Below are 19,124 nucleotides of genomic sequence, written 5' to 3'. Positions count from 1 at the left end.
CCCAAACCCAGTAGAAGAAAAGAAATAACCAAAATCAGAGCAGAATTAAATGAAATTGAAAACAAAAGAATAATACAACAGATCAATAAATCAAAAAGCTGGTTTTTTGAAAAGGTCAATAAAATAGATAAACCTCTGGCCAACCTAATCAGGAAAAAAAGAGTAAAATCTCTAATATCATCAATCAGAAACAACAAAGACGAAATAACCACAGACTCATCAGAAATCCAAAAAATCCTTAATGAATATTACAAGAAACTTTATTCTCAGAAATATGAAAATCTGAAGGAAATAGACCGATACTTGGAAGCACGCCACCTTCCAAGACTTAACCAGAATCAAGTGGAAATGTTGAACAGACCCATATCAAGTTCAGAAATAGCATCAACTATACAAAACCTCCCTAAAAAGAAAAGCCCGGGACCAGATGGTTTCACGTCAGAATTCTACCAAACCTTTAAAGAGGAATTAGTACCTATATTACTCAACCTGTTCCAAAAGGTAGAAAAAGAAGGAAGACTACCCAACACGTTCTATGAAGCAAACATCACCCTGATCCCCAAACCAGGAAAAGACCCAACAAGAAAAGAAAATTATAGACCAATATCACTAATGAATATAGATGCAAAAATATTCAACAAGATCCTAACAAACAGAATCCAGCAACACATCAAACAAATTATACATCATGACCAAGTTGGTTTTATCCCAGGGTCTCAAGGCTGGTTCAATATACGTAAATCTATAAATGTAATTCAGCACATAAACAAATTAAAAAACAAAGACCACACGATTCTCTCAATTGATGCAGAAAAAGCTTTTGATAATATCCAGCATCCCTTCATGATCAGAACACTCAAGAAAATTGGTCTAGAAGGGACTTTTCTTAAACTGATAGAGGCTATCTACAGCAAACCCACAGCCAATATCATATTGAATGGAGTTAAATTGGAATCATTTCCACTCAGATCAGGAACCAGACAAGGCTGCCCATTGTCTCCATTGCTTTTCAACATTGTAATGGAAGTTTTAGCCACCGCAATTAGGGAAGAAAAGGCGATCAAGGGTATCCATATAGGGTCAGAAGAGATCAAACTCTCGCTCTTCGCAGATGATATGATTGTGTATCTGGAAAACACTAAGGACTCTACTACAAAACTCCTAGAAGTGATCAAGGAATACAGCAGCGTCTCAGGTTACAAAATCAACATTCATAAATCGGTAGCCTTTATATACACCAACAACAGTCAAGTTGAAAAAGCAGTTAAGGACTCTATCCCATTCACAGTAGTGCCAAAGAAGATGAAATATTTGGGAATTTACCTAACAAAAGATGTGAAAGATCTCTATAAAGAGAACTATGAAACTCTAAGAAAAGAAATAGCTGAAAATGTTAACAAATGGAAAAACATACCATGCTCATGGCTAGGAAGAATCAACATTATCAAAATGTCCATACTACCCAAAGCAATATATAATTTCAACGCACTCCCTATTAAAGCTCCACTGTCATATTTTAAAGATCTTGAAAAAACTTTACTTCGTTTTATATGGAATCAGAAAAAACCTCGAATAGCCAAGACATTACTCAGAAATAAAAACAAAACAGGAGGAATCACACTACCAGACCTCAGACTTTACTACAAATCGATAGTGATCAAAACAGCATGGTACTGGCACAAAAACAGAGAAGTAGATATCTGGAACAGAATAGAGAACCAAGAGATGAATCCAGCTACTTACCGCTATTTGATTTTTGACAAGCCAATTAAAAACATTCAGTGGGGAAAAGATTCCCTATTTAACAAATGGTGCTGGGTGAACTGGCTGGCAACCTGCAGAAGACTGAAATTGGACCCACACCTTTCACCATTAACTAAGATAGACTCTCATTGGATTAAAGATTTAAACTTAAGACATGAAACTATAAAAATACTAGAGGAGAATGCAGGGAAAACCCTTGAAGAAATTGGTCTTGGTGAGTATTTCATGAGGAGAACCCCCCGGGCAATCGAAGCAGCTTCAAAAATACACTACTGGGACTTGATCAAACTAAAAAGCTTCTGCACAGCTAAGAACACAGTAATCAGAGCAAGCAGACAGCCCTCAGAATGGGAGAAGATATTTGCAGGGTATATCTCTGACAAAGGTTTAATAACCAGAATCCACAGAGAACTCAAACGCATCAGCAAGAAAAAAACAAGGGATCCCATCGCAGACTGGGCAAGGGATTTGAAGAGAAACTTCTCTGAAGAAGACAGGCGCACGGCCTTCAGACATATGAAAAAATGCTCATCATCTTTAATCATCAGAGAAATGCAAATCAAAACTACTTTGAGATATCATCTAACTCCAATGAGACTAGCCTATATCACAAAATCTCAAGACCAGAGATGTTGGCGTGGATGCGGAGAAAAGGGAACACTTCTGCACTGCTGGTGGGAATGCAAATTAATACATTCCTTTTGGAAAGATATATGGAGAACACTCAGAGATCTAAAAATAGATCTGCCATTCAATCCTGTAATTCCTCTGCTGGGCATATACCCAGAAGACCAAAAATCACAACATAACAAAGATATTTGTACCAGAATGTTTATTGCAGCCCAATTCATAATAGCTAAGTCATGGAAAAAGCCCAAGTGCCCATCGATCCACGAATGGATTAATAAATTGTGGTGTATGTATACCATGGAATACTATGCAGCCTTAAAGAAAGATGGAGACTTTACCTCTTTCATGTTTACATGGATGGACCTGGAACATATTCTTCTTAGTAAAGTATCCCAAGAATGGAAGAAAAAATACCCAATGTACACAGCCCTACTATGAAACTAATTTGGGACTCTCACATGAAAGCTATAACCCAGTTACAACTTAACAATAGGGGGAAGTGGGAAAGGGGGAGGTGGGTAGAGGGAGGGGGATTGGTGGGATCACACCTGTGGTGCATATTACAGGGGTATTTGCGAAACTTGGTAAATGTAGAATGTAAATGTTTTGGCACAGTAACTGAGATAACGCCAGAAAGGCTATGTTAACCACTGTGATAAAAATGTGTCAAATGGCTTATGAAGTGAGTGTATGATGCCCCATAATCATATCATTGTATACAGTTATGATTTAATAAAAAAAAAGAAAGATAAATAAAAAATTACAAGCTCTTTAAAAAAATAAAAAATAAAGCTCATGGGTCAGCCCCTGTGCATGGAAGAGGCCCCGAGTTTATCAAGTTTTCTCCTTTGGAGCTGATTTCCTAATTTTATGTTAAGAAATAGAAGAGGTGGAATATTCATGATTTTTCTTGGAAAGCATGGAGAATTCTTAGAATTGGGACCCTTTCCCGTTTCTATCCTTGTAAGGCAATTTCCAGAGTTACTATGATAATTTTAAACTGTCATGGTGCTGGTGAGTGTGATTTTTACTGTGTTAATGAGGGTGGGTCATTTAGGAACACTTCTACCTCACCTATGCACATGCTGTAAGAATCCCCTATCAAGGACTTGATAATATCTCTACTTTATGGCTTCTCTGCTCTTTTTGGTTGGTCAGTCCTTGAAGACTCCCTGTTATAGTCCAAACATCTGGTCAGTTCTTGGGGGCCCCTCTTCACAAGTCATCTGTTCTTCCTTAGGAGCCCTCTTCTGATCAGTTTGCTCATCCTGTACAGAAAGCTTCTCCTAGCATCATCTGTTTCTCAGTAGACACACTAGGCAAAACATCTGTTCCCCTTCCTCTCAACCCTACCTAACAGCAATGTCTTTGCAAATATAATTAAAGTAAGTATCTTGAAATAGAAATAAGGTACTGGATTATCCTCGTGGGTCCTACATGTGTTCACAAGTATCCTTACAAAAGCAAGGCGGTATAGGTCTTGACGTATACAGAGAAGGCAATGTGAAGATGTCAGCTTTGAAGATTGGAGTGATGCTACTACAAGCCAAGTCATGCTGGCCACCATGTAAAGGTGGAAGAAGCAAAAAAAAAAAAAAAAAAAAGATTTTCTCCTGGAACTTCCAGTAGGATTATGACCCTATGAACCTTAATTTGGCCAAATGAAATTTATTTTAGACTTCTGGTGTCCAGAACTGTGAGACAACACATTTCTGTTGTTTTAAACTGCCTAGGAGGTAGCAGGTTGTTACAGCAGCCACAGGAAAATAATACGCCTGGTATCCAGGCAATGCCTCCCTGAGAAGGTGACATTTGTATAAAGATATGATGATATGTAGGGGGTGAGACATAGACAAGTCAAGGTTGTAGTTAAAAAATATTTTACAGAACTTTTGAAGAGATTTTTATTTTCACTTTTTAATTTGGACTTGGGTTAAAAGGAAATGACATTTGCACTGAGTCTTGAAGTAAACAGTTAAAATATTATAGGAAGAGGAAATAATATATGTAAAGTCTTGAAAGTACGAAAAATTTAAGAATACTCTAGGATATTAAAAGATTTAATACCTTTCTGCATGCACCTATCAATTAGAAAGAGTTAAGGCCAAAATATGTCCTTTGGTATATGATAATGTTAAGCCATAAAACATGTATACAGCATTTTCTTTTTCCACTTGGAAGTGTTCTACTTGCATGGAAGAAAAGTGATCTATAGCCTGTACTCAGATGATTAAGTGGTGTTCTCAAAAAGGTAAAGACTCTTCTTGGCAGTGAAGCTGGAAGTTATTTCATCTGATTAGGAATCACACTGAAGCTGACATCTTACCACATGTTCAGATGCATTATAATTCATTTCCATGGGGTAACTGAAAATATTCAGCAAGTTAAGAAGTTCTAAATTTTAGGTGCATTAATAGTTCAATGGAAAGCCATGCATGTCTCATTTATCTACATATTTATCTATCTTTCTTTCCAATTATTACATATCTTGGTCATTTCAGTGGATGAATTGAAGTTCATTGCTCATTTACTTTTTTTTTTTTTGTAGAGACAGAGTCTCACCCTATGGCCCTTGGTAGAGTGCCGTGGCCTCACACAGCTCACAGCAACCTCCAACTCCTGGGATTAGGCGATTCTCTTGCCTGAACCTCCCAAGTAGCTGGGACTACAGGTGCCCGCCACAACGCCCGGCTATTTTTTGGTTGCAGTTTGGCCAGGGCTGGGTTTGAACCCGCCACCCTCGGTATATGGGGCCGGCACCCTACCTATTGAGCCACAGGCCATTGCTCATTTACTTTTAATGGTATATAGAGTAGCATTCACATAGCATGTGAATTATATGCATATGAATAATAATAAAAATATTTATAAGGTCTTTCCTTATATTTTCCAGCATTCTTGTAAGAGAGGAATGCGTATGATCTGGTTTTACCCAGCAATGCAGTAAATACTAACTCCAGTTCTTTTATTTTCTTTTTTTGCCTTTTTCTTTTTTTTGACACAGAATTTCACTTTTTTGACATTTGGTAGAGTGTCATGGTGTCATAGCTCACTCTAACCTCAAACTTGGGGGCCTAAGCCATCCTCTTACCTCAGCCTCCCAAGCACCTGGGATTATAGACACCTGCCACAAGACCTAGCTTTTTTTTAGAGATGAGTTTTTGCTCTTGCTCAGCCTGGTCTCTAACCCATGAGCTCAAGTTATCTGCCTGCTTTGGTCTCCCAGAGTGTTACGATTACAGGAGTGAGCCATAGGCATGGCCTTAACTCCATTTCTAAGTTGAGGAAACTACATTTTCAAAATGGAAGCAGGATACTTAACATATTTATAAAATTATTTGAAAATGTCATAATTATTTGCTCATAGTATTGTAAGTATAGTAAAAGTGCAGATGGTTAAGATACACCCTGGGGTCAGTTTTTATAAAGCAATATTAAAATGTCAAATATGACAGGAAGCCCAAGAGCAGACCAAGGAGATGGAATCATACTGGATATAAGGGCTGTAGATACCAAGAGATAAATGGAGTGACTGTCCAATTGAGAGCTACAAACACAAGGTAAGATTAGATATTGACAGACACAAGTAAGCTACCAAGACAACAAGATTCAGTGAGCATATACGCATATACATTATATAACAATTTCATTTGAATTCTTTTTGTACAAGATCATCTTTAAATTAGTGGGAAAGACACCTGAGCCCCTAGGTATTGTTCCTGGTGTGAGTACTATGGGTAAGAAAGGTCATAATGAAGACAGTGTGAATGTCGACTCAGATAAGAACAAATCTCTGTCTCTTTCAGGACAGAAGGCATTTGATATAATCCACTTATTAGCAAGAGGCTGGATGTTTTTCTCCAAGAAACTGTTCGTAGTTATAGGGCTTTTGTTAGTTTCTGTTACTAAGAGGTGAAACTTTCTGGAATGAAAAAAAGAAGAAAAGAGTCCTTGCTGTTGGAGTTACAACATGAATGTCAACACATAAACTCTTTTCATGGATCTATTGGTCCAGCAACTGGGAGACTCCACCTCAGATCATTTCTGCCCCTGTGCGCATCAGAGGGTCAAGTACACAACAGGAATACTCCCCTCTGCATTTCTTGTTAGCACAATGCTAAGGCTACCCACATATGGGGCTGTGACCCAGCACCTGTGCATTTTTGCCTCACAACACCTTTCAGCCAGATGTAGACTACCAGTTAACCAAAGCCAAGTTCTTTCTTCTATCATTTGCTTGAAAGGAACTCTTCCTTCTTATCTCTACTAGATGTATGTATGAATTGAAAACGAAGCATTCACGTAATGAGATTGTCAACAGGCATCTGTCTTACCTGTTCATGTAATATACTTTTGCCTTCTAGATCTGGCAAAATTATTCCCAAACATGTAACTTTATTGCACTATGAACGGCCACTGTGCCCAATCGACCATATGGTTTTGTGAATTTCACAATTCCCAGCTCATGACAGGTATCTTGACTCTCACAGATACTTAGAGTCCCAAGGTCAGCCCAAGGTCAGCTGCTTCTGCAGTTCTGATACCATTAAAATAAGACCCTGGTCTGATTTTCATTAATGTCAGCAGCTGCAGGTGATGACAGTTTTCTTAAAATCTGTTAAATCTGCAAAAGGACCCTTTTGCAATTTGCCTAAATTGGCAGTGAGGTGTCCGTAGCTTATCATTTCCTTTTTACAAGGGTTCCATTTCAGTTAAATTAAACCAGTCCACTTCAGCCTCCTATAAATATCCCTGCCCCATTGGCTTTCTACGGCCATGACTGCCAATTCTGATGCCTCACTTTACCAGAATTTCATCTCAATTAATTCCAGTCAAAATAGCTAGAAATTGTGATGCTATCATCTACCATAGCAGGCGTTACCACCTTCTTACTAATAACAGCCCCTTAACATCCACTAGAACAGGGAAAAATCATCCCAATTCTCCATTCAAAGTGCCTTTAAGAAAAATTCAGTTTCCCTGAAAATAGAGCCAGAAGCATGTGGCATATAAGCTAATTCTTTACTGGAAATTGCAATTTCACAGAGAAAAAGTGAAGAACAAGCGGAGTGAAACGTAAATGGATGAAGACCACTGCAAGAATGAATTTTCAAGGTGGTGATTGGGATGTGAGAACGATTCCTGTTCTCAATGAGAGTGTTTCCCCATAACATTATAAACAACATCTTGAAACTTCCTATTGTAGGAAAGCCTAAGAAAAAATAAATCGGTACACATGTATCCAGGAGATCAGAGTTGTGCCAGTAGGGTAATAAGTTTCTGGCATTGTGAGATTGACACCTAGAGATTCAGAGGGGTGTCATATAGCCGTGTCAACAGAGAAGCCACAAGGCAGAGCCACTGTGTAGGGTACAGGCCTCAATCAAGGTGCCACCAGGCTGTGCCTGTAGGAACTTGGTCATAACCTGCACAGAACTAGACATTGTGGGGTCAGCTGAAACAAGACACAGGTCAGGCTAAGAGATCTTAGGTCATAATATGCACCCATAAAATATAATGTTATAAAATCTTTGGGAATTTTCCCTGTTCTGCCGCAAATATACTTTTCATCTGGTGTTTTCTGTCTCAGTAAATGACACACTTTTAAACCTGCTTGCATCAGTAAAACAAACAAAAACTCAAGGAGGTACCGTCACTGAATGAGCCATCTCCCCAGAATTCAGTCTGTTCTCAAGGTTACGTATTTTGACTGTTACTTATTATTTAGATCTTTCCACTTCAATCTTTCAACCTCCTTTCAACCTCCTCTTCCTAATTCTCATTTTCATGGTCATCTCTGAGCCAGATGACTGTGATTGAGTTCAGTCTTGTTTCATTTCCATAGACAAACGATTCTGATTTTCACTCCCTTTAACAGTTTAAAATCTACAATTATTTCCATTATTAAGAAAAAGGAGCATCTCCTTACCTTGAGATGGCTATTGCTGCCTGCAGTCCTTCCCGCATCAGTTTTCTCTCCCTTTCAAATCAAACTGAGTATCTTTGGTTCCTCAGGAGAGGACATTTTCTCTACATATTCTCATCCCACGTGAAACATTATTTTTCTAGTTTATTTGCCTGTTAATTTCATCTTGTTTTTCTAGTTTTCATTTCATTGTCATTTTCTCTTCTACCCAGATCTCCCCTCCAGTAAACCAAACTTCTCTGTCTTCACGTGGGTTGATCAAACCTCAAATAAACTGAATAATATATAATAATAATAACAACATACCTCAATCACTTCTTATTGCCATTCTCAAACACTCTTGTAACTACTTATTTTATGCCTCCCTTCTAGAATTAACTGCGAGCCCCTTAAAGATGAAACCCTATCTTGTTCACTGTTATATCCCCAAAACCAAGCATGCTGCCCAGACTTGAATGTTTAGTAAATATTTTCTAAGTGAAGAAATATTGGGAATATGTTCAAGGTTTCAAATAAAGGTATCATAAAGTCAGAGAGAATGTAAAAAGATAAAAGAGATTCAGGCACAGAAGGAAGAGCTGTGGTAGATAAAGTCCTCTAACAAAAGAGAACCATGAGAAATGTGAGCCCTGGTGCTTAATTCAAAGGAGTAAAATCAAAAATATTCTCCATGTTTTATATGATTTTATGTCAACTTCTTAGTAAAATAGAGTGGAAGATGCAGGCACCAAACTGAACATGTGAGTGTTTCTAGGGAAGGATAAAAAACAAGGGAAAGAACTTTCAAATTACTATGGAAGATGAGCTGATGCTTCTGGAGTCTTTTCACACTAATAAAAAATGTACCAGGGAAAGCTTAGGAGAGCCGTGTGTTGTCCTGCTGAGACTCAAACCACTATGCTTAACTTGCCTTGCCAGGGCAGCGAACCCTGGCCGTAGTAGGTTTCATCAGAGAAACAAACCATTTGTGCTGTATTTAGTGTTTCCATGCGTAAGAACTGTTGTCATCAATCTCTCTGCAAAGAGTGCAAGTCAACGGGACCTTCCAGCCAGGCCTGTGCCATTGGTGCTATGTCAGGTTGCTGCTCTGGCGGCACCTTGGTCTGTCATTTTCAAATGGGAGAATTCCTTCATTTCTCGAATATATCCTATGGCTCATGTGACAGCTCCCTGATGACACAGGGTTTTTAAAATATAACTTTGCCAGTATCTATTAAAGAAATATATCACCTTTAAAATCTAAATAGAAAGATGGTATTTATAAGTAGGCTTTGAATGAGCCCCAGCCTCTGGTTTGCTTGAAGTTTACTGGAATAGACAACTTAGACCTCTCCGTTACAGATGGTCTATGATCCAACCTCTACTCCCTCGCCCCACCTAACCTCCCACATATTGGATGAGTTACAAGTTTTCTGTCCTATTTTGCTGTCCGCTTCCATCTCTCATGCTATCATGCTGTACTCTTCCTCTGAGGGCAAATTCCTTCTGGCTTGGCTCTGTAACTTACTACTTCATGCCCCACATGCATTGTGCTGTTTATGAGGGACACAGGCATATATACTCAGGAAATACTTACAGGGGGAAATCAATGAATAACCCTCACATATAGAGAGCCCTGATCACATTGGTCAAAGCATTCACTATCAATAATCCAATTATGTCTTCCCAGCTAGCAGAGATGGTTTCCTGCAGGTCCCTTCTGAGTCCCTCCTCACCCCTACCCTGGTTCAAAGTTTCCTTCCTCTGGCTTTATGGCTTTTAATCTTTGGGATCTCTGTTTGAATGCATATTCCATTATGACATATAATACTGTGAACTGCTGCTTTTCACAACTTTTAAAGGCACTTGTAGCTCAGCAGCTAGGGCACCGGCTATAAGCACTGGAGCTGGTGGGTTTGAACCTGGCCCAGGACCTGCCAAACAACAATGACAACTATAACAAAAAAATAGCCGGCGTTGTGGTGAGTGCCTGTCGTCCCAGCTACTTGGGAGGCTGAGGCAAGAGAATTGCTTACGCCTAGGAGTTTGAGGTTGCTGTGAGCTGTGAAGCCACAGCACTCTACTGAGGGTGACATAGTGAGACTCTGTCACAAACAAACAAAAAACTTATAATGGCAGACTCCATCTGTCACTCCAGTTGAAGAGTGCCACATGCTCAAAAGACGCAAGCTTACAAAGTCCTGTTGGTTGTCCTATGTTTTTAACGAATTTCCCTCTACCCTCACCCCACACAGAGTGACCAAGAATTATACTTAAAAAAAAAAAAAAAATCACAAAGAAGGGAGGAAGGATCTGCAGCTGGAAGCAGGGGCAGCATTTTAAACTGAGGTTCATGTGGCTGCTGCTTCTCTTCCCAACCCTCTCCACCGCCAGGCAAAGTTTTCTCAAAGATGAGCAAACTCTTCAGTTTCTGATGAACTCAATAAACATTTTTCTTTTCTGCATTCCTTTGGGAATATCAAAGACAAAACTGGATTTATAGCCACAGAGTGTTCCAAATGTTTATAGGTAATGTAGGTACTGAAAACTGAAAATGCATTTTACCTGAAGGGGTGGTTTACCTGTGTTGGTTGTGTTTTTACGCCAGCCCAGAGAAACCCATTCTTCCTCCTGAATGCCAGACGTGAAGCACCTTCCAGAGAGCATGCCGGATCCTCGGCATAAGGAAAACAGTGAAGTTTTCAGTGAGTCCAGGTCTCTTCCCATCTCTCCCGCCTTCACCTCTCTCACAGGCAGAGAGAAAAATCAATTAATGGTGCCAATGGTCTGGTTCCAGGGGGAAGGGGGTACGAGAAGGTGGGACTAGGGCAGGGACAGGCTTGTGAGGAAAGGATGAACAATGGGAAGTGATTCCAGAACAATCAGCAGCTTCAGAAGGTCGACAAGAAAGAAGCGAGGACTGCGAGCCCTTCCCTGAGTCTTTCCAACCCTGCCAGGCCGGGTAGAGTGATTGTCACTTTCTTCTGATTGAAGAGACGGCTACTTTCACTTCTCGTCATCTTTTCAGGAATCTCTCACCACCAGACTAGATGTGCCACAAAATTAAAATAGAAAAGAGCAAATCCTCCCTTGCCTCCCCTCCTCCTCCTTTCTCTTTGTCTTCTTCTCTTTTAAACTGCCCCAGATACATTTTTCATAAGCTGTGGATGAAGTTTAGAATTCTGGAATAAACAGAAGGGCTTAACACAGGGCTGACTACCTGTGAAGAGAAAGAAATACTCAGCATACTTTAGACGTGCTGAGGAGCTAGAAGGGAGTCCTTAGGAGCACGTGACCTTGGAGGCAGCTGAAGGACGCTGTGGGAAATGAATGCAGATGCAGATTCCTTCCTTCTCTCTGTTTTCTCGTCTCTGACCCTATAATGCTGAGCTTATACAATGGGAAGTGATTGGTCAGGTAGGACCAGACATTCCAGGAGCGAGAGCTCCCTGGAAGAGAAGAGACAGACCACTCTAGGCATTGTCTTGCAGAAAGAGGATGAAGAAATAAGGGGAAAAAGGCTTCCAGGAGATGGAAGCAGATTTTCTAGAAACTGCTGGTCCTTCTTGGTTGATTATTTGTGTGTAATGGACAGTTAAGCCACCTAAGTCAGAGACCGCCCGAATACATCCTCAAGGCAGCAATGGCCTACTTCATTAAATGCAGCACAATGTTCCTGGATGAGTGTGTCAAAATAGAAAAGTAATTGCTAGTCTTATTATCTTAAGCTGCATATGGCATGATGTGAAAGTCAGTACGCAGGAGGGAATGTTTCCTCAAAGGGGTGAACGTAATTTCCCGGAAAGTTAACGTAAGTCAAATGAATAAATTAGCAGTCAGAGAAGAATCAAATGTTCATTTTTAAAACAATACATTTTCTGAAAGGACAAAATAGTTTATATTTATTTCCATGAACTGGATTTATCTGTATTAAGATAAGCTTCTTATTTCACTCTGAATCTTTTTCCCCCTAAGCAAAAAACTGTTAAAAATGAATGTATAATAACTTGAGAGGTCAATCTATCTCAAAAGAATTTGGAATGATCACTAATTTTCTACATTAAAAGAACATTTATTGCATACGAAATACATTTGTTAGGGTTAGACTTTGCTGCAAATCATGTAATATCTTTAAAAAATAATGAAATCAGGACAGAACTTATGTTTAAAGCCAGTTTCAATGATAAATGTTCCGGCAACCATAATGGTTTTGATAATAAGCTCCAATTATTTTATAAACATTAATGATTTAGCATTATAAGAAAATATGTCTCTTCCCTAATCTATAATATCACACTGAAAAATAACTGTTATGTAGGAAAACATTTTTCTACAAATGTCTGGTTCTGATTCTCACAATTTTTATGCTTTGGAATCTTAATGGTTTTGTTGTATTACGAAATAGTATCATTTTCTGATAGAATCGGTAGCTCGACCACTAGTCACTGTTTGCTAAATATGTGAAGAAGTTTTGTTCCAATACATATTTTAAGAAGAGTCTTGACAATTTATTAATAAGAAAATTTCCCCTCCATCAAAAAGGTTAAAATAAAAATGCAAGAACAAACACATGACGTAGATTACTCTGATAGGCTTTAAGCAGTGTGTCGACAATAACTCTAATTAAAGTTGCCCTTGCTCTGACCTGATTAGACGGAGAACAAAGCTGCTCCTCTTTGTCTACCTTAGCACAGTATGTGCAGCTGGTGATATATAATATCTTTTGACAGCCATGTTAATTATAACCTACTTGAATGTATTTCTTTAGCGTAGATTTTTTTTTAAACAAAAGAAAAGGAAATAGTAGTGAAAGCTGTCAGAATATTTCTGAATATTGCTAATGATTGCATTCAATAGCTAACATTGTTAACTTTCTTGAGATTTCCTCCTTATTTTTACAATGCACTCAACATCTTTTCCACAGGTCCACCGAAGAATTGCATAAAATCATCTGAATTACCAAAGTAGGACAAAGCCATGGTCAATCTTTCTCAAAAGTAACATTTCATGTTTATTTGCTTCTTCTTGATTTGGCAAAGTGAAAACAAATGTCATTCCTCTATAAGTCAACAAGTTCATATCTCTTTCATTCTGGCATTGTCATGAAAATTAGTTCATTTGGTAGGCTGAAATTTTAGCAGCTTAACATGTAGGGAGTACACACTGTGATTTCCATTGTAATACAAAATTATTTCTTGGCTTTATAATGCTGTTTGAAGAAAAATTTTGAGAATACCCTCTAAGTCCTGATGTCAGCATATATGTTAAGGACCATAGGTTATATGTAAATTTAGTATTTGGAACATAGAAATAATTTACGCTACAAATTATACTTCAGACAAATTCTGTATACAGCTACCTTGACCATGATTTTTTTTTTTTTCTGATCAATATTTTCTAACAAGAGACAGTTTAGATAAAACGGTTGATGCACTGACATGTTTAAGTTCTAGGTCAAATCTAACTCTTCTTGCCAAAATGAGAGTTAAATATCATTCTGTTTTTCAATTATGAGAGTTTTATCCAATGCTATTGAGAGTTTAAATAAAACTCCCATCATTTTTTTCCTAATTATTTTTCCATTTATCATGAGACTAAACAGTAATTTGGAATGTACATTACTTTACCTGGTTCTCCACAGATCTGGTTTGGCGAGAGATCAATTGATTGAATAAAAATATTAATTGATGAACATTTCTTCACTAACTGTTCTGTATATGTTCCAAGCTTGATGACATGGGGAGTTAAAAAATTTCCCCTGCTCTTCAGGATAACATTAAAAAGAATAATTTATATAAAATCACTTAGACAATAATAAGGTCCTGTACTAATATGATGTTTTAACCCTGGAATTTTATAATCAAATAACATTCAAGAGAGTAATGATAATAGACATATAAAACCAAAGGTAATTTATGAATATCATAAAGACAACCCTGGACTTGAATTCAAAATATTTCTTTTTCTGTTCTGTTTCCACCTCAATTATAAGTATGAGAATATAACCAAGTCAATTAAATATTCTGAATGTCTTATGACTTACTTATGAGATAATAACAGCTTTTATATATCTAACCTATTTTTCAGTGAGACTAAAGTTCAAAGATTCTCCATTGGCTTTTTTAAATTGTAAATTTTTAGGAAAGGGTAGAATTTTAATATTTTCCTCCAATTTTCCACCCCCGATGTACAGATTCTGAACAGGCATCAGAACTATGACTATTATCGTTTTTTTCCTATGAGAAAATCTCAGCCTCCAAGAGTGCTAAGATTATAGGAGTGAGCCACCATGCCCAGCCTATATGGATTTTTTTAAATAAACATTTAAAAATTCTTTGGAGATTAGCCACAATTTGAAAAATAAACTTTTTGACACTCCACCCTCCCTATCACCACCCTATTTGAAAAAATCAGAGAAGAAACATGTAGCCTAGAAATATCAAAAATTAAGAAAACTGTATATTGTATGTATATACTTACATAAAATATATAAAAATACTATTTTATCTTTTACTATCATTAAACATTCACAAGTCTATTATAGAAAATAAAAATGTACCAACATTTACACAAAAACACAGTTTGTACATGGTGTCCTTTGTAGTTGAAAGGTAAACAAATGTAAAAAGGCTGTATTAAATCCTAATGGCATAAAATTGACCATTGTGCATACTGCACTCCTGTGATGATTTTAGAGCCACCTCCTTTGCTAGTGTAATGAGCTCAAGTCTTGTGAGTATCCACTGTGTGACACCAATCATTTCTACAAGAAGAGTTCATCTTTCTATTAAATTGTGTATTGCAGTAAAAAGTGATCTCTCACTGTTGTCATATTTTTTAGCATGTTTAGTGCAAGGCCATAACATACGTTGAATAACACTACAGAATCCAAACAAAGTGAGTGTCATTAGTGATGCTAGGGGTGCTCCCAAGAAGCAGATGAAAGTAATAACATTACCAGAAAATGTTAAATGGCTTGATACGTACCAAAACCAAGGTCTATAGCTCTGTCTGAAATCTTCCATTTCAAACAGATGATTCATCTTGTAAACAGAAGATATAAACTTATGGCATTCACAAATACAATACAGTGATGTCAATGTATAGCCTTTTCTTTATCTTTGCTTAATATAAATGTCCTAGCCTATTTTACTAAGGTTGTTTTTTGGAAACTATTAGCCTAAGAATCTATAAATCTAATGCAATGTCTAGCAAAATGCCAATGTCATTGTTCACATAAATAATCCTGAAACTCATATGGAACCAAAACCCAAAAAACAAACAAACCAACAACAACAAAAACACCTGAATAGCCAAAGCAGTTATAAACAAAATGAACAAAGCTAGAAGCACCTTACCTGACTTCAAATTACACTCCAGGCTGTAGTAACCAAAACAGCATGGTATTGGTAAGAAATAGACACATGGATCAAAGGAACAAAATAGAAAAGCCAGAATTGTTTTAAAAAGTTAAAAACATAATTTTGAAAAGCTGCATACCTGCAAGCAACTGATCTTTAGCAAAGTAGATAAAAATACACGCTGGGATGGGCGGCACCTGTGGCTCAGTAGGTAAGGTGCTGGCCCCATATACCGAGGGTGGTGGGTTCAAACCCGGCCCCGGCTGAACTGCAACCAAAAAATAGCTGGGCGTTGTGGCGGGCGCCTGTAGTCCCAGCTACTCGGGAGGCTGAGGCAAGAGAATCGCTTAAGCCCAGGAGCTGGAGGTTGCTGTGAGCTGTGTGTTGCCATGGCACTCTACCTAGGGCCATAAAGTGAGACCCTGTCTCTACAAAAAAAAAAAAAAAAAAATACACCCTGGGGAAAGGACCTTCTACTCAGTAAGTGGTACTGGGGAAATGGTACAGCCTTATGCAGAAGAATGAAACTGTACCCCTGTTTCTCACTGTATGCAAGTAACTTAAGGTGGATTAAAGACTTTATACGTAGACCAGAAACCATAAAAATTCTAAAGGATAACTAAGAAAAAAACTCCTTTAGACATTGGTTCAGGCAAAGAACTAAGCCCTCAAATGCAAATGCAACAAAAACAAAAATAGACAAATGGGGCTTATGGACAGCAAAATAAATAAGCAACAGAATCAAATGAGTAAACAGACGTCCTGCAGAAGATGAGGCCATATTAACAAACTGTGCACTTGGCAAATGTCAGGAACAGACATTTTTCAAAAGCATCCATAGAAATGGCCAGCCAACATATGAGGAAATGCTTGACTTCATTAATTATCGAATAAAAAAAAATGAGATACCATTTTATGCCAGTCAGTATAGCTATTATTAAAAGATGGAAAACAAAACAAAACAAAACAAAATCAATGTTGTCAAGGATGTAGATAAAAGGGAATACTTATATACATAATAATGTAAATTTGCACAACTTCGATGGAAAAATAGTGTGGAGATTTATCAAAGATTTGATCTAGCAATTTTACTAACTGAGTATATATTCAAAGGAAAATAAATCATTGTATCAAAAAGATACATTTATATGTTTATTAACAGTACTGTTCACAACAGCCAAGATATAAAATCAGCCTCAGTGTTCAAGTAGATGAATGGATAAGGAACTATGGTCCATAGATGTGGTATACACAATGGAATACTATTCAGCCACAAAAATCATGTCTTTGGCAACAATATAAATGGGAGTGGAGCTAATGATTTTAAGTGAAATAACCGAAAAAGTCAAATATTACACATTCTCGCTTATAAGCCGGAGCTAAATAATATGTACACAGTGGATATAGAAAGTGGAATAACACACATTGGAGACTCAGAAAGCTAGGGGGGCAGGAGAGAGATGAATGATGATGAGTTACCTAACAGATCCAACATACACTACCTAGGTGGTGGTTGCTCAAAAAGCTTCACCACTATACAATGTATCCATGCAGCAAACGGCACTTGTACCTTCTAAATCTTATGGGTGGCACCTGTGGCTCAGTGGGTAGGGGGCCAGCCCCATATACCAAAGGTGGTGGGTTCAAACCCAGCCCCTGCCAAACTGCAACAAAAATATAGCTGGGCATTGAGGCGGGCACCTGTAGCCCCATCTACTCGGGAAGCTGAGGCAAGAGAATTGCCTAAGCCCAGGAATTGGAGGTTGCTGTGAGCTGTGTGAGGCCACGGCACTCTACGGAGGGAGATAAAGTGACACTCTGTCTCTACCAAAAAAAAAAATAGTAAAAAGTTATCAGCCTGTAAATCTAAGATAAAGTTACCATGACATACAAGTTATGATAGCAAAGGACTGTATCTGTATTGTCAGTAAATACTGTATTTTAGAAGTATGCATTTTGTTGTGTTTTATTCTGCTGCAGACTGTAATGAATGGACTCATTGGTGGTTAAGTGACTCTTTCCAGTTTTTCTTCACCTTGCACCTCAGGAACTCCAGGCTTTACTAACTCAAACTGTCACGTGTTCAGTTTCAAAGAATGGATTAGTGATGTCTCCAGACAACCACAAACGAGCTCTTCTCTCCCACATAATATTAGTCCATGAGTTTTAAAAATATACTAGATTCGTGAAAAACAGACCAGAATTAAATTTGGTGAGTGAGGTTTTTTCCTTGAAAGTCTCTTCTCCAGAAGGCAGTGCTTCCAGGAATGGTCACACGCTGTCAGCTCATTTGAGTTGCCAGGGCTGCCACCTCATTCCCAGAAGAGCATCTGTGGATTTGGAGCAAGGATGCTGTACTTCTGGGAATAGTGCCCAGAACCCGCAAGCTTCTGTGCCATTTTAGAAAGTCAGAGAGGCAACAATAAAATCTTCATTTGCTGCAATATTTTATGTGTAGTCATCAGTTCTGGGAGGAACAGCTACAATATTCACATATCCTCATTTGTGGATTTTTCTTTCAAAGAGTCTCCCTAAAATGTGACTGGAGGCTTTTCTATAGTTTCTTATGAAATCCCACCCCCAGCCTCCACTGTTCCTTCATTCAGAGGATAACACACGCATTCACAATGACCAAAGGCACAGTTGACATGTGAGTGATATGAATTAAATCAAGCAAAATTACTCTCTCCCCTGAGCTCAGAAAGAGTATCTAAAATTATTAGAAGAATTGTATAGGTGATTTGTACATTCAGTTTTTACAAAGGTATAAGCCTGGCAAATATGAAATAATCATTCTAATATTGGGCATTTCTTTTCTTTTTTTTTTTTTTTTGTAGAGACAGAGTTTCACTTTATCACCCTCGGTAGAATGCCGTGGCCTCACACAGCTCACAGCAACCTCCAACTCCTGGGCTTAAGCGATTCTCTTGCCTCAGCCTCCCGAGTAGCTGGGACCACAGGTGCCCGCCACAACGCCCGGCTATTTTTTGGTTGCAGTTTGGCTGGGGCCGGGTTTGAACCCGCCACCCTCGGTATATGGGGCCGGTGCCTTACCGACTGAGCCACAGGTGCCGCCCTGGGCATTTATTTTCATGCATATTAGAAATATATAAGCAGCACATCAAACATGATTTTGTTTGGTTTTGCTACTTTAGAATTCTGCTCAAGTAAGCACTGGCCCAGTGACATGTCCAAGATGGCCAGGTAAGTTACAAAGGTGGTACTCAGAAAACCCATGAAGGGGTGGAACCTTCAAAACTGAAAGTTTTACTATTGTCATTTGTAGGTTTGGATAGTAGAGCGACAGACATTGAGGTGTGAGTTTTCATACACTGAATTGACATATTTTTATGTCGATTTTTTCTTCAGGGTAATGGAGCTCCATGACAGGAGTTTCATACTAAGCCTGCCAAACACATAGAAATAATATAAGTATATGCATTGTGTTCGAGTATGTTTTGATT

Source organism: Nycticebus coucang, chromosome 23, assembly GCF_027406575.1.
Source record: "Nycticebus coucang isolate mNycCou1 chromosome 23, mNycCou1.pri, whole genome shotgun sequence".
NCBI lineage: Eukaryota > Metazoa > Chordata > Mammalia > Primates > Lorisidae > Nycticebus > Nycticebus coucang.
Note: the sequence above shows the minus strand (reverse complement) of the source record.